This window comes from Sapajus apella, unplaced genomic scaffold (assembly GCF_009761245.1).
Source record: "Sapajus apella isolate SASKATOON/1434 unplaced genomic scaffold, GSC_monkey_1.0 scaffold114, whole genome shotgun sequence".
NCBI lineage: Eukaryota > Metazoa > Chordata > Mammalia > Primates > Cebidae > Sapajus > Sapajus apella.
Window position 1 is genome coordinate 5,454,214 of NW_022437054.1, and position 14,200 is coordinate 5,468,413.

Sequence of the window (14,200 nt, forward strand, 5' to 3'; positions counted from 1 at the left end):
ATCACATTCAAGTCCCGTCAAGTTATTTAGGGAAGAAGGACCAGAAATTTATTCTGCCTCAAATTCAAGTGGCATGCTGGAACTGACCTTTCCTAATCTCAGAAAAATGTATAGTACTCTCTATAACCCATACTAGGTAGAATATTATGCATAAAAATTATTCTCCAGCAAAACTAGCTGGGTATGGTGGCACACACTTGTAGTCCTAACTACTCAGGAGACTGAGTTGGGAGGATCACCGGAGCCGGGGAAGGTTGAGGCTGCAGTGAACGGTGATCGTGCCGCTGCACTCCAGCCTTTTGAGGTAGAGTAAGGCTCTGTCTCAAAAAACAAAGTATCCTCAGGAACGGTGATACAAAGAGGAGGCTCCCATGTCAAGCTTTGAAAAGCTCATATTTCTCTAAATCTAAATCTCTGTGTGGCTAAGCCCCTGGGCAACTTATTCCCCAAAGCTGGTATGAATCAGAATTCATTTAATCATCTTGTCTAGGAGTTTTTGTTCGTATCCCAAACAGAAGCAGAAGTTTTAATAATACTCATCATCTATGTCCAGAAGCACATAAGAACTTGGAAGAATTTGCTCTCACCAGCCAGCAAACCTTTAGTTGTATAAACGGTAGGCAAAATTCAAAGTCACAAAGAGAATATTTTCATAGGATTTTCATCCTCCAGAGCCTTTGGCAATTTTGGGTTCCCAAAAACACGCTCCCATGTAGTAGGAAGCGGCAAACAAAATCAGTTCTTACGGGAAACACGCTGTTGCTGTTGTTGTTTCCATGATTTCTTATCAGCTTACTCTGCTCATTCTGACTGGGAAAATAACTATGTTTATGGGCCTGGGAGAGTGAAGATGTGGTCACAAAGGAGAAGGACAGGATAGAAGGGACAAATTTGACTTCATGTGTTACTTACATGTGTTCAGAGTTTTGTAAAATGACTTAATTTTGTTCATTTAGAGAACAGCACAGGAAAGGCCAGAAGGTTTATGAGAAAACTCAGGTGGATTCAAGGATGACCTAACTGAAGAACAGCAAATAATTCCACACTCACAAACTCAGTGCAGCGAGGCTCCAGGGGACTTATAAAGTCCTCTAGAGCTCGGTTCCGGGCTCTCAGACCTTGCAGAAGAGAACATCAAAGGAAGGTAAGACAGCTCACATTCACGAGAGTCGGCCAAGGGCACACTCTTGAAGGGGAGAGAAGTCTATCTTGCTGGGGGTGGAGCAGGGAAGGCCCCTAAACAGAAAGAGAGAGGATGGAGTTTGCTTGCTGGACAGTGGGAAGCCCTGGAATGTTTCACAGCTGGAAACTCACACAGTGAGCGCGGGGCTCCAGAAACATAACCCTGAGGCAGACAGTAGTATGTGGCCAAATAAATTTGGTGGCAGAAATGGAAAAGTACATATTAAATATCTTAATAATCATCACGGACTTTGTAGCTGCCAGTGCTCCAGGATCCCCTGCCACCAGGTCAACATTGCCATGTTTTATGACATTGCTGAGCCTTCAAGCCACATCTCTTTCAAGCTAGCTGCAGATAAAGTTCCAAAGACAGCAGGAAATATTCATGCTGTGGGCACTAGAGAAAAAGGATTTGCCTATAAGGGTTCCTGTTTTCACAATTATTCCAGGGTTTCTGTGCCAGGATGGTGACATCACATGCCATCATGACACTGGTGGGAAGTCCATCTATGGGCAGAAATTTGATGAGGAGAACATCATCCTGAAGCACTCAGGTCCTGGCATCTTGTTCATGGCAAATGCTGGACCCGATACAAACGATTCCCCAGTTTTCATCTGCACTGCCAAGGCTGAGTGGTGGGCCGGCAGGAAGGTGCTCTTTGCAAGGTGCAAAGAGGCATGAATATCATAGAAGCCATGGAGTGCTTTGGGTCCAGGAAGAGCATGACCAGCAAGATCACCATCGCTGACTGTGGACAACTTTAATAAATTTGGCTTGTGTTTCTCTTAATCACCAGACCATTCCTTCTGTGGCTCAGGAGAGCACCCCTCCACCCATTTGTTCATAATATCCTGTAATTTTTATGTTCTTGCTACAGTTTTTGGTGCTTCATATTTTTCTTTTTCTTTTCTTTTTTTTTTTTTCACTCTTCTTGCCCAGGCTGGAGTGCAGTGGTGCGATCTTGGTTCACTGCAACCTCCACCTCCTGGGTTCAAGCAATTCTCCTGCCTCGGCCTCCTGAGTAGCTGGGATTACAGGAATATGCCACCACGCCTGGCTAATTTTTGTATTTTTAGTATAGGTGGGGTTTCTTTATGTTGGTCAGGCTGGTTTCAAACTCCTGACCTCAGGTGACCCGCCCACCTCGGCCTCCCAAGGTGCTGGGATTACAGGGGTGAACCACCACACCAGGCCCGTAATGTTTTAATTCTCCTCCACTTCTAGTCATATTGCAGAGTTAAGTTTATGGTTATGAAATAAAAACTAAATTAAAAAATTCATGAATTGTCAATAGATCATTTATAAAGGGTGAGAGAGAGAGGAAAGACTCCAAGATGACTACATTTCATAACTGCACAGTGGGAAATGAAAAGAAGTAAGTTCCCAGGCCCAGCACCATGGCTCATGCCTGTAATCCCAGCACTTTGGGAGGCTGAGGTAGGAGATCACTTGAGTCTAGGAGTTTGAGACCAGCCTGGGCAACATAGTGAAACCTTAGCTCTACGAAACTGGGCCTAGAAATAGCCAGGCATGCTGTGTTATGCCTGTAGTCCCAGATACTCAGGAGACTGAAATGGGAGGATCACCTGAGCTCAGGGAGGTTGAGGATGCAGTGAGCCATGATTGCACACCACTGCACTCCAGCCTGGGTGGCAGACTGAACCCTTCTTTAAAAAATAAAAAATATTGGGAGGCCGAGGCGGGAGGATCACAAGGTCAGGAGATCGAGACCATCCTGGCCAACATGGTGAAACCCCGTCTCTACTAAAAATACAAAAAAAATTAGCTGGGCATGGTGGTGCGCACCTGTAATCCCAGCTACTCAGGAGGCTGAGGAAGGAGAATTGTTTGAACCCAGGAGGCGGAGGTTGCAGTGAGCCGAGATCACGCCATTGCACTCCAGTCTGGTGCCTGGCGATGGAGCGAGACTCTGTCTCAAAAAATAAATAAATAAAAATAAAAATAAATAAATAAATAAAAGCCCAGGGCAATGCATCTGTGTCATGAGGGGTGACTAGTCTGATTTAAAACATGATGAGTAGGAGGCACTTGCAAGGTGGGAAAATGAAGCAGGCTAGAAAGGCTTGACTAAAACTCATGCCAAACGCAGGCTAGAAATATTCGTGTGGGCTGTGTCCTTGCATCCGATAGCTGAGGTCACCAGAGGAGACAAAGTCCTCCAGAGAAGGAGCAAGGAGAGAGCCTGCATGGAAGACGGTCCAGGGTGCCAGGGCCGAGGAGCAGGCAGGGCCTCAAAGGAGCAGAGACGGGGGTTAGCCCATGAGGAGTCAGTGAAAGGCGGCCGGGTTTGCGGGGATGCAGACCTGGGCAGAACGCATGCCTGTGTGCTAGTAACTTGCTGGAAGATGCGGTGAGCACTGGCAGGGAGCAGGGACGATCCAGGCGAGGGAGGTCTCGGATAAGGGGGCCTCATTAAGCCAGCTACAGCGGACGACGGCGGCTCCATCCTGCGGGAAGCTCGAGGGGGCTTATGTGCCCGGGTAATGACTCATGTGCCCATCCTAGCTGGGGCGCAGGGCGCTGCCGGGTCGTCAGACCTGGGCTGGCATGGCCGACCCGGCTCAATGGCGCAGCCCCACAGAGGGGCAGGCGCTGCTGGGCAGCGTGGCCTGGGCACGGTCACGGGGCCCTCGGGTGTTTCACGCAGAGCTCAGCAGCTTCTCCGGGCAAGGGATGAAGTCAAAGGTGCAGCTGAGGAGGCACAGCCGCCCCGTTAGGACGGGGGACCACGGGTAGAGTCGGGGCGCGGGTGAGGGAGGCGGCACAGGGGCCGCAGGGCGAAAAGAAAGCGGGCGCACCAGGACAGAGGGAGGCCGGGGCGGGGCGGCGCGCGGGCAGCAGGCGGCGGTCCCTCCGCACCGCCCGGCAGCGCTGGGCGCTTGGGTCCCGTGTGCGCCCCCGCGGAAGGCAGCGCGGCGCCGGCTGTTCTCCCCGCCCGGCCCCGGCTCTTCCCGCCGCTGCCCGCGCCCGAGCCAGGGACATCGCCGCTGGCACCTCCCTCCACCGCTCCACGATGGGTCCCTGCTTCCGGCACGTGCCTAAGCGACGGGGCCACATTGCTGCGTGTCTCCAGAGAGGGGGGTCTCCGAGGGGAGGGCGGGGACCAGGTGGAACGTAAGACGGAGGCTCCCCAGGCCCAGATTTCAGCCAGGTTTCCCAGTGGGGCGCGTGCCCGCCCGCCCAGCGTCTTTCCTGAGCCGTGAGCAGCAGTTTCTCAAAGGACTCGAAACATGGCAAGACCCCAGACCCCTGACAGGTGCCTGAACCAGACAAAAGTCGTGTAACTGAACAATGGTCCCGCCTTGTGGCCTGAAAACAGCTGCTCTGAGAGCAGCCGCTGTCTACCCCAGAGCGCATCAGCCATGGAGTGATTGCTTTGGGCCAGGGTCTCTCGCTCAGTCTCCATCAGAGTTCAGATCGCTTGACGGCATCTTCAGCTTTGACTGTGCCAGCAAAAGCATAGTAGTTATTGTGCCTACACACATCTCTGTGTGGCCAAACACCATAGTATTCTCTGTCACATTTAGCCTGGACCAACTTGGTGCAACCTCAGCTTATCCAACAGACAGGGCCAGAGGAAGGGGACCTAGGGGCCAGGATGAAGCCAGGCCTTTGCAACAACACACGGTGCTCCTCGGGGTCCTTCCCGAAGACAGTGATGACCCCAGCAGCTGGAAAAGAGGAAGCTTCTCTTCTCAGTTCAGTTGTTCCGTGAGTGAGGCCCTCGAACTGGGGCGGATGGGGCTGGCTTTTCCTGCACATCCAAGGAGTGGACGAGGTGAAGCAGTATCACTCCAGGACTTCCTGTCCAGAATGTCACTTGCATGAGTTCTTTCTCCTCCTCCTCCTCCTCCTCCAAATGCACTTCTCTTCCTGGCTAGGAAACCTCTCTGTGTGCCAGGTCTCAGGTAGGCTGAGGCTATTCACAGTCTCCTGAGCTGACTTCACGTCAGAGAAACTATTCACAGCAGAATGAAGTCACTTGAACAGTGGCTACCTCAGTTTCTTTCACAGTGATTACGATTCTTAAGATAAAAGATCCCAAAGCATGTTTTGTCTTAAAACAAACAAACAAAAACCATAGAAAATCCTTGTGCCTATTTCTGCAGACAGAGCTCCACCTCCAGAGGATGGGAGGCAGCCCCAGGGAACTTGCTAACTGTGTGGGTTTGGGCTCCAGCCCTTTTTCAAATTGATACTGTGTTCTAATCAGAGGGGGTGTTTAAAGTCTAGAGTGGATAAAATGAGACACAGATATCCTGGCACACTGTCATTAGCTGCTGCTGCCCAGATTGGAAAGGTAGACCCCTTCAGGGAGGCTGTACAGCTCATTGGCAAGCAGTGATTCAAAAACCGCATCATCGCCATCCCTCATAATATCTAAGATCTGTAAGCTGTTTTAAAGCTTTCACCTGATACCTGTACCTCTGTAGTTAATTCTGACAGCCACCCTTGGAGTTTGATGGTGTTCTTTCAGGTTCACAGATAAAGAAACTGAGTTCAAAGAGATTAATTAACTGACTTCCCCCAAGATAATACAACCTAGATTACTAAACCACATTTGCATAACTTTTTAAGTATTCAGACTAATTTTAGAAGATCCCAAGATGAGAAAGCACTTGGTGGAGTGAGTCACTGGCATATGGGAGGCTCCGTAGATTTAGCTGGCCCTTGGTTTTGAAATGTTTTCATCTGCCGAACACTATTAAAACAGAAGGGCCCCTACCCAGGGCGAGCAAAGTACGCTTCAGAGGACCAGACAGCTTGTCGACGGTCAGAGAGCTAACAGGGGTTGGGTCAGAACCTGAAAGCCCTTAGCTTTGTGTGACCTTCAATTTTTATCATTCAATTAGAATATGTGCCCCAGAAAACCTTTATGTAATTCCCTACTATATCAATAACCAGCACGTGACATTTGAGAAGCACATTCTCTATTTTTAGAACAGTGTTTGGCTGGTGACTTTCACGACAGCTCACGTGAGAGGGTTAGCAGTCGGACTGAAGTAGAATCCAAAAACGCCACCATGGCAGGGTCAAGAGTGTGTGTGTTTGAATTCTGGAAGATGTAAGCCAAGGCAAACAGAAGGAAATGATCTTCCACTAATCCCTGCATTTACTTCCTCCTCTCTGGAGGAGACAGCCATGTACGGAAAGCCCCGTGCTCTGAGTTGGCATGAAGGGGACACAGCTGGGCTCACTCCGAGTCACCTCGCCCCTGGGGTGTGCCCTAACTTCAGATCTCCAGGCTGGAGTGATTCACATGCGGCAGGGAGGCCGTCATTAATGAAAATGCGAGGGCGTCGGGAGTGTTGATGGCTCAGCAGGCCTTTCTACTTCTCTGTGAGTCAGTGCCCATCACAGCCAAGCCTGGGGCAGGACAGGTTTTCTTAAAAGAGCATGGGGGCCTTAACCAATTAGGAAGCAGAAAAGTCCTCAGTGAGGAAGGAATAATGACATGTTGGAGCCAGGATGATGGTGCTGAAGCCCAAGAGGCCCAGGTGACTTCCAGAGGCCAGGCCCACAGGGACGAGGTGCAGCACTCCAGCTGAGGCCGGGGGGCAGCGGGGGTACCTAGTACAGGGTGGACCAGACCACCAGGGCCAGGCCACGTGGAGCTTGAAGCCAGAAACAGCTCAATTCCATGAGGAATTCCCTGCAGTAGGAGGAAAGCGCCCCACCGTGCGGGTGCCAGGGTGGGGGACTGCGTTCCATTCCAGCCTCGCCTAAGCAGTCAGTGTGTGAAATCCAGGAGTCACCAAACCTAAGCTTTGGAAAGAGGTGTCCTGTTCCCTTCCATTCCACTTAAGCAAACGACACCTCCTAAGAACTTTCCAAACCCCTCTAAAATGTCAGAGCACAAAAGCGAATATGGCAACTTTTGCTGCTGGCAAAAGTGTACATTCAGATAAAAAAGAGAGAGAAAGGCAGCCACCATGCAATGGAAGGCGTGCCCCAGGGGGTCCCACCCCTGCTCTCGTATTTCCATGAGGGTGCCCTAGTCAAATACCACCTCGGTCTCTCTCTCTCTCTCTCTCTCTCCATCATTTCCTCCTTTCTAGGGGAAAAGAGACATGTAACTCGTCCATGAGTCTGGGGGATAGAATTGTCCCCTTTGAGGCCTGATGCCCTCTGCCCTCCTCTCCAGTGTGTCACTGCCTGCAGGCCTGGGGGCAGGTGTCCGGGTCCACCCGTGGCTCTAGCTGAAGCTGCCTGGGGCAGGCTATGCCCCCAAGAAAGAGGCCAGCAGGTAGTTCATTCTATCCAGTTTAGAAAGGGGTATCAAGTCACTTTATCCTGAAGCTGACATTTTAATTTTTATCTGCCTGTCCTGTCTTATTTCTTGTTTCATTCTGAACTGTGGAGGGAGCTCCATGCACACACAGGACATCTCCTTCCCGTCCGTCAGTGCCAAGTGTCTGTTGAATCTGCATCCGCAGAAGCAAGAAACACGTGGTTTCCTCTGCCTCTGGTGGTGGGGGAAAGCTGCTAGTGGAGAGGACATTTGAAGGAAGCCTAGAGGGACACTGGGTGAGGATGAGTAGAATTCGCTGAGCAGGAGACAGGGCCAGCCAAGAGTTGGGTGGGAGCAAGGGTGTGAGCAAATGGTGAGACGCCCAGCAGCAGTTCCCAGCCCACCATCCACACACAAGGGCCGCAAAATTAACTCATATTCCCAGAGAGTGCTAGGACCATAGAGTATTCCACAGCAGCTACACCATCTTACATTTCTACTGGCAGGACACGAGGGTTGCAGTTCTCCACATCCTCACCAGCACTTGTTATTTTTGGTTTATTTGATAGTAGCCATCCTGATGGGTGTGACATGGACTGTCATCGCAGTTCTGATTTGCATTTCCCTAAGGATCAGTGATACTGAGCATCTCTTCATGTGCCTGTGAGCCATTTGTCTATCTTTGGAGAACTGTCTACTCAAATCTTTTGCCCACTTTTGAATCAGCTTGTTTTCTGTTGATACTGTTATTGTTCCGTTTTAGGAGCTCTCCCTATATTCCAGATATTAATTCCTTATCAGATGTGATTTGCAAATATTCTCTCCCATTCTGTGGGTTGCTTTCTCACTGTCTTGATAGTGTCCTTTGAGGCATGAAAGTTTTTGATTTTCATAAAGTCCAATTTGTCTATTTTTTCTTTTATTGCCTGTGGCTTTGGTGTCATAATCAAGAAATCATTGCCAAATCCAGTGCTGTGAAGTTTCACCCTTTGTTTTCTTCTACCGGTTGTATTGTTTTAGGTCTAAGATTGAGGTCTTTAATCCATTTTAATTTTTATATGTGGTGAAAGATTAGGGTCCAATTTGATTCCTTTGCATGTGGATATACAGCTTTCCCCATTATTTGCTAAAAAGACTGTCCTTTCCTCATTGAATCGTGTTGGCACCCTTGTGGAAGATGACCACATATGTGGGGGTTTATTTCTGGCCTCTGTGCCATTGGTCTATATGTCTGTCTTTATGCCAATACCATACTGTGTTGATTACTGTCACTTTGTAGTAAGTTTTGAAATCGGGAAGTGTGAGTCTTCCAGTTTTGTTCCTTCTTTTCAAGAGTGCTTTGGCTATTTGGAGTCTCCTGAGATTACGCGTGAATTATAAGATGGATTTTTCACCCACTATCTTTTGCTCTTGGTCTTAGCTAGTGCTATGTCCCCTGTTTTGGCCTTCCTTTTCCACCCCAAATCATTCAAAATCCAGCTCAATTCCTGCCTCCAGTGTTTCCCTGACTATCCCCACCACATCGATCTCCCTCCCCTGAACCCTGTTCACCTATCTGTGGCGACAGCCTCCCACCAACTCTTCTCCCCTGTCCTCACCCTTCCAGCCTCAGCTGAAATGTCACTCATGCTAATGCAGGGATTTCTGTTGATCTTTCTTGTAACACCTTTTCTTTAAAGCACTCACCATGATTAGTAGTTAACTCATTAATAAGTTAATTCTTACACACACAGATTCTAAGACACACAATTCTTTCCCATTTTAGCACCTCTGAAACAGAGAGCTGTGTCTTACAATTGGTGACATCTGACAACCACAGTCGGGCTTCTATTCGGTGGTATATACATGGTGATATGTCTCACAATCAATGGTACTTTAGATTCAGTGAAACACAGTACATGTTTTCTTGTGCATTTGCCTGTTTAATGCTTGTCTTGTTCATTGTAAGCTGCAAGAGAACAGACCCCTGACTCAGCTCACCAACACACACCAGGGCCTTTGGCATAGCTGATGTGCTCGTCAGCCATTTGATGGGTTGATGAATTATAAGTTCATCAATCATATTAATGAACTTATCAACATCAACTCATATTGATGGATTATCAATAATATCAAATTAAACTATCAAATGCACCACGCTTTCCCAGGAGCCCCATAATTCCTAGAACAATGCTACCTGCACTTAGATGCCTGCCCAGTGCATATTTAAGCTAGATAACATCTAGCACTTGCTTGCTCTGTGCTCTCTGGGAGAAATAAAAGGATTAAAGATGTCTCATTCTTTTAGAGAAAGAAAGCAAAGTAAGTACTGTCAAGAGAGCCCAGCTGGCCTTCCTGCTTTCTTTTCCTTGGCAAACAATAGGCCTGGCCTTTGTAAACTGAAATCTACACACTTGAAATATCTTATTTTGCCTTTGTGGCATCACACAGTGCCTTGGGGCCATTACACAGGGACCATATTAGAAAGGGATGTCAACTTTCTTTTCAAGACGGTCGATGATCTTATCTGTTAAGAAAATGACACATTTCTACATTCTTAATAGCTGCTAACCACTTATAAACACACTGTCCCTACATATCAAATAAAACAAATCTTGGATAAGCAGGAAATTAAATTTGTTCCCTTGTGAGGGGACACAGAGTTCCTGGTCTGGGCTTGTCGAGAATGAAAACACAGAGGAGGAGCTTGGGCCAGACGAACACAAGTTCTTCAGTACTGCGCTGCACCGACAGTGGGGCCCGCGGAGAGGCAAAAAGCAGCTAGAAAAGGCTTCACAGGAGCCATGTTATTTCATTTCTGTTTATTCTCTCCCCAAACTCAAAAGAGGAAGCCCGTTTTGCAAGTGATTCTTGTACCATTTGAGAAATTCACTCATTATGCAAATAAATGTCTCTATTCATAGTAAGTAGCTTTTTCGGAGAAGGGGAAATAATGACATTAGTCGTGAAAGAATTTTCCCTAATCTCTTGAAGATCAATACCTATGTAAATTACAATATAAATGTCACAGCAATGGCAAATTGCTATTCAAGTTTCTAAGTCATAATAATGGGTGCCATTTTTTGAACACCAACTATGCACCCCATCACTGGTTTAGGCTCCTTCACATACTGGGTCATGTCAATTCACTGTCACAGCAATCCTACATAATCTCCATGTTGTAGCTCATGATACGGGGGTCATTGTGGGCAAGCCACTTGCCCTGAGGCAGAGAGCTAATAAGGGCAGACCTGTGATGGAAACTCAGACTTTCTCTCAATTGTCCTGAAGAATACATAGGTGTATTCTACTTACCTGGCAACTGCTGCTGGTGGAAGGGAGTCTACGGATAGGAAGTGGCTGGTCCTGCACAATCTCTGCTCATTCCTCCCATCACAAGGGGCAGCGGTGGGGAAGAGGGAAAAGGACCCTGCAGTAGAGGGGGCTGGTTACTGACAGAGAAGAGCCATCAGTGATCGGGACTTGGGGGAGGGAAAGCAGAAATGATACCTAGTCACTTGATTAACAACGAGGGTACGTTCTGAGAACTGTGTCATCAGCCAATTTTGTCACCGTGAGAACATGATAGGGTGTACCCACACAAACCGATGGGCGAGCCTACCGCACACCTAAGCTGTGTGGTGTGGCCGATCGTTCCGAGGCCACAAGCCCGCACAGCATGTGACTCTACTCATTTCTGAGGGCAACTGTAACATAATAGAAAGAATTAGCATATGCAAATATACCAAAGGTACGGTAAAAATATGGCATAATAATTTAATGGTACCACCATTGGCTATGCAGTTCACCGTTGACAGAAATGTCTTTATGACTGTATTAGGCAAAAGTGAAATAAAAAGGAGAGGATAGGAAAGACAAGTGAAAAGAAAATGTAGCCAGTAGAAACCAAGAACGAAAAGAGCAAAGAAGGAATCAAAAAGGTAATCCGTGGCCAGGCATGGCGCCTCACGCCTGTAATCTCAGCATTTAGGGAGGCCAAGGCAGGAGGATCACTTGAGGCCAGGAGTTCAAGACCACCCTGGCCAACATGCCCATTTCTACGAAAAATTTAAAATCAGAAAGGCATAGTGGTGCAAGCCTGTGGTCACAGCTACTCAGGAGGCTGGGGCAGGAGGATCACTTGAGCCTGGGAGGCTGGGACTGAGACTGCAGTGAGCTGTGTTGGTGCCATTGCACTCCGGCCTGCATGGAAAAAAAAAAAGTAATTCATGAACAAACCCTGTTCAATCAACACCAAAAGTAGCAGAGCCTCCTAGGCTCAGTTCCTGGGTTCTGTGGCCCCATCTCTCCGTCTGCCCTCCCGGTAGGGCACAGGTATTTTAAGGAGCTGGAGAAGGGAGCCCAGGGCACATCTGTTCCTCCTCAGCCTTCTTCAGTCCCAGCCCCCCAAGAGCTGGCAGGGCGAGTCGCCTCACAATGGCTCCCACCAGTGACTCCAAGACGCACGCTTCACTGCTGCACTTTACACAGATGGCTCACTTGACAAATTTCCAACATCCAGCGGGTCCTCCAACAGGTTTCATCTAACATCCAGCCTTAATTCATCTGAACTCTTCCCTCCCTACCAGGAAGTCATTTCCCATCACCTCACAGATGCGTTTCCTGGCCACCTTCTCATAGACACACCTGTGAAGACCGCCACATCCTGAAGCCACTTCCTGACAACTCTGGTTGGGTATATGTAATGGATTGAGGCAAAAGCTATTCTCCAGGAACTTTTCCCATAGGTCACAGCTGTCCTTTTGGTGGACATACAAAGCAAGCCTAAACTTTTGACACACACAAATATGTATACACACATACCTACACGTATGACTGTGTTTACACGCACACACACACACACACAGAGCTGATTAAGAGCAAGGGTTTTGGAGCACAGATTCATATTAATATCCTGACCCTGCCCCATTCTAGCTGTGTGGCCTTGGGCACATTAATTAACCTTCCTGAGCCTCTGTTTCTTCACTGGAAAGCTGGGAACCCTATGACCCTCACTGGGCTGCTGTGAGGATTAAGTGAGCTGATATATGTGTCTTGGCCCAGTGCCTGGCATGTAACCAGTACTCATGAAATGGACTAGGGGTCTTCTCTGAGTCCTTTCTCTTAGGGAAATATTCCGAGTCCCTTCAACCTTTCTTTATACTTTGTGGTTTTTCAGGCCTCTCTGTACCCTTTGACATGGGCCAGTCACCTTTTAAATGGGTGGTGTTCCATTGTTTAAATAGATTGGATTTTTTACTGGACTCTGTCCAAAAGAAAACACACTCCTAGAAACGTGGCAGTGGAGAGCCGCCGCCTCACTGTGGACACAGCTGTCAGCAGTAAACCCACTTCTCCGGCAAGAGCGTTTCCCTCAATACTGTCCTGTCCACACAGGAACCAGGGCTGCTGGATTCCTCTTCAGTGACCCTGAGCTTTTATATAACATCAAAGAGGGATTTGTGCTCATACTTCTTAAAAGGCATGTTTCTGTGGTTTGACCGTCGTCCTAGCCCGACAGAGTCTGAGCCTCCTCAGGCGGCCGCAGGGGTTGGGATAGCGTGGAGGATTCAAGCCAGAATGCCAACCTGGCGGACCCACAGGCCTGGGGAAGGGAGTGGCTGCCCTTTCTTGAGACAGCCGAAAACTGTGTCCCCAGGGTTGCTGGTTACATAGAAGCAAGTAGCTGGGAGGGCCACCTTTATAGGGGATCGCAGAACACTTGGGTGGGGGCTCGCTGTGGGTGTCATCAGGGAAGTGGGGGACAGCAGGGGGGATGTAGACCCGTACGCAGATGGACACAGGTCATCATCTGCTGGGCCACACGTGGCAGGGATATGGGCAGAGTGAGCTTGGCAGCCCCAAGCTCCGAAGTTGCTCAGCCCCCACTGAAGGTGAGGCCTCAGCTGGTGGGAACGTCACCTTCCAGGTGACTGGCTGGCCCCAAAGGCCTTTGCATGATTTCCAGGAGTTTGGAGGGGACCAGCCACGTTCCAAATCCAGCTTGAAAAGTGCTCTGTATCAGCCTCAGCGCTGAGGGAGCCGGAGCCTGGGAGGAACGACGCACAGGTTGGGTGGCAGCCCTGCCTTGGCAGCCGTGCCTGCCAGGTCCCGAGAGACAGCCCATCTCACACACACTTGAAAACACATGCCAGGAAGCACACGGCTGAACAAATTGCACTAAATGCCAGGAAGGGCAGAGGGCCTGGAATGCAAAACAACCCCCTAAAAAATAATCTCAGCTGGGGCACATTTTGAGGTTTTTGTCTTATTTGTGCAGTCTGTCCTCCTGTTCTAACTTTACAATTTCAGTCTGAGACAGTTGACCGCCTTCCACCAAAGCCAACCATGCTCTTGAATAAGTCACATATCCTTTCTCGGCTTGGTTTCTTTAGATTTACTTATTTATTTATTTTTGAGACAGGGTCTCACTCTGGGCTAGAGTGCAGTGGCAGGATCATAGCTCACTGCAGCCTCAAAATCCTGGGCTCACCCTTCCTCCCACCTCAGCACCCCCAGCAGCTGGGGCTATAGCACACTTTACTGGACTCAGCTAACTTTTTTTAAATTATTTGTAGAGACAGGGTCTTGCTTGGTTGCCCAGGCTGGTCTCAAACTCCTGGCCTCAAGCAAGCCTCCTGCCTCCACCTCTCAAAGGGCTGGGATTACAGGCATGCGCCATCACACTCTGCCTGTTTTTTAAATTTTTTAAAATGAGGTTGATAATGTTAACACCTCCCCAGAAAATTACTTCCCCAGAAGAAATAATAAAATGCCCCTTTTTC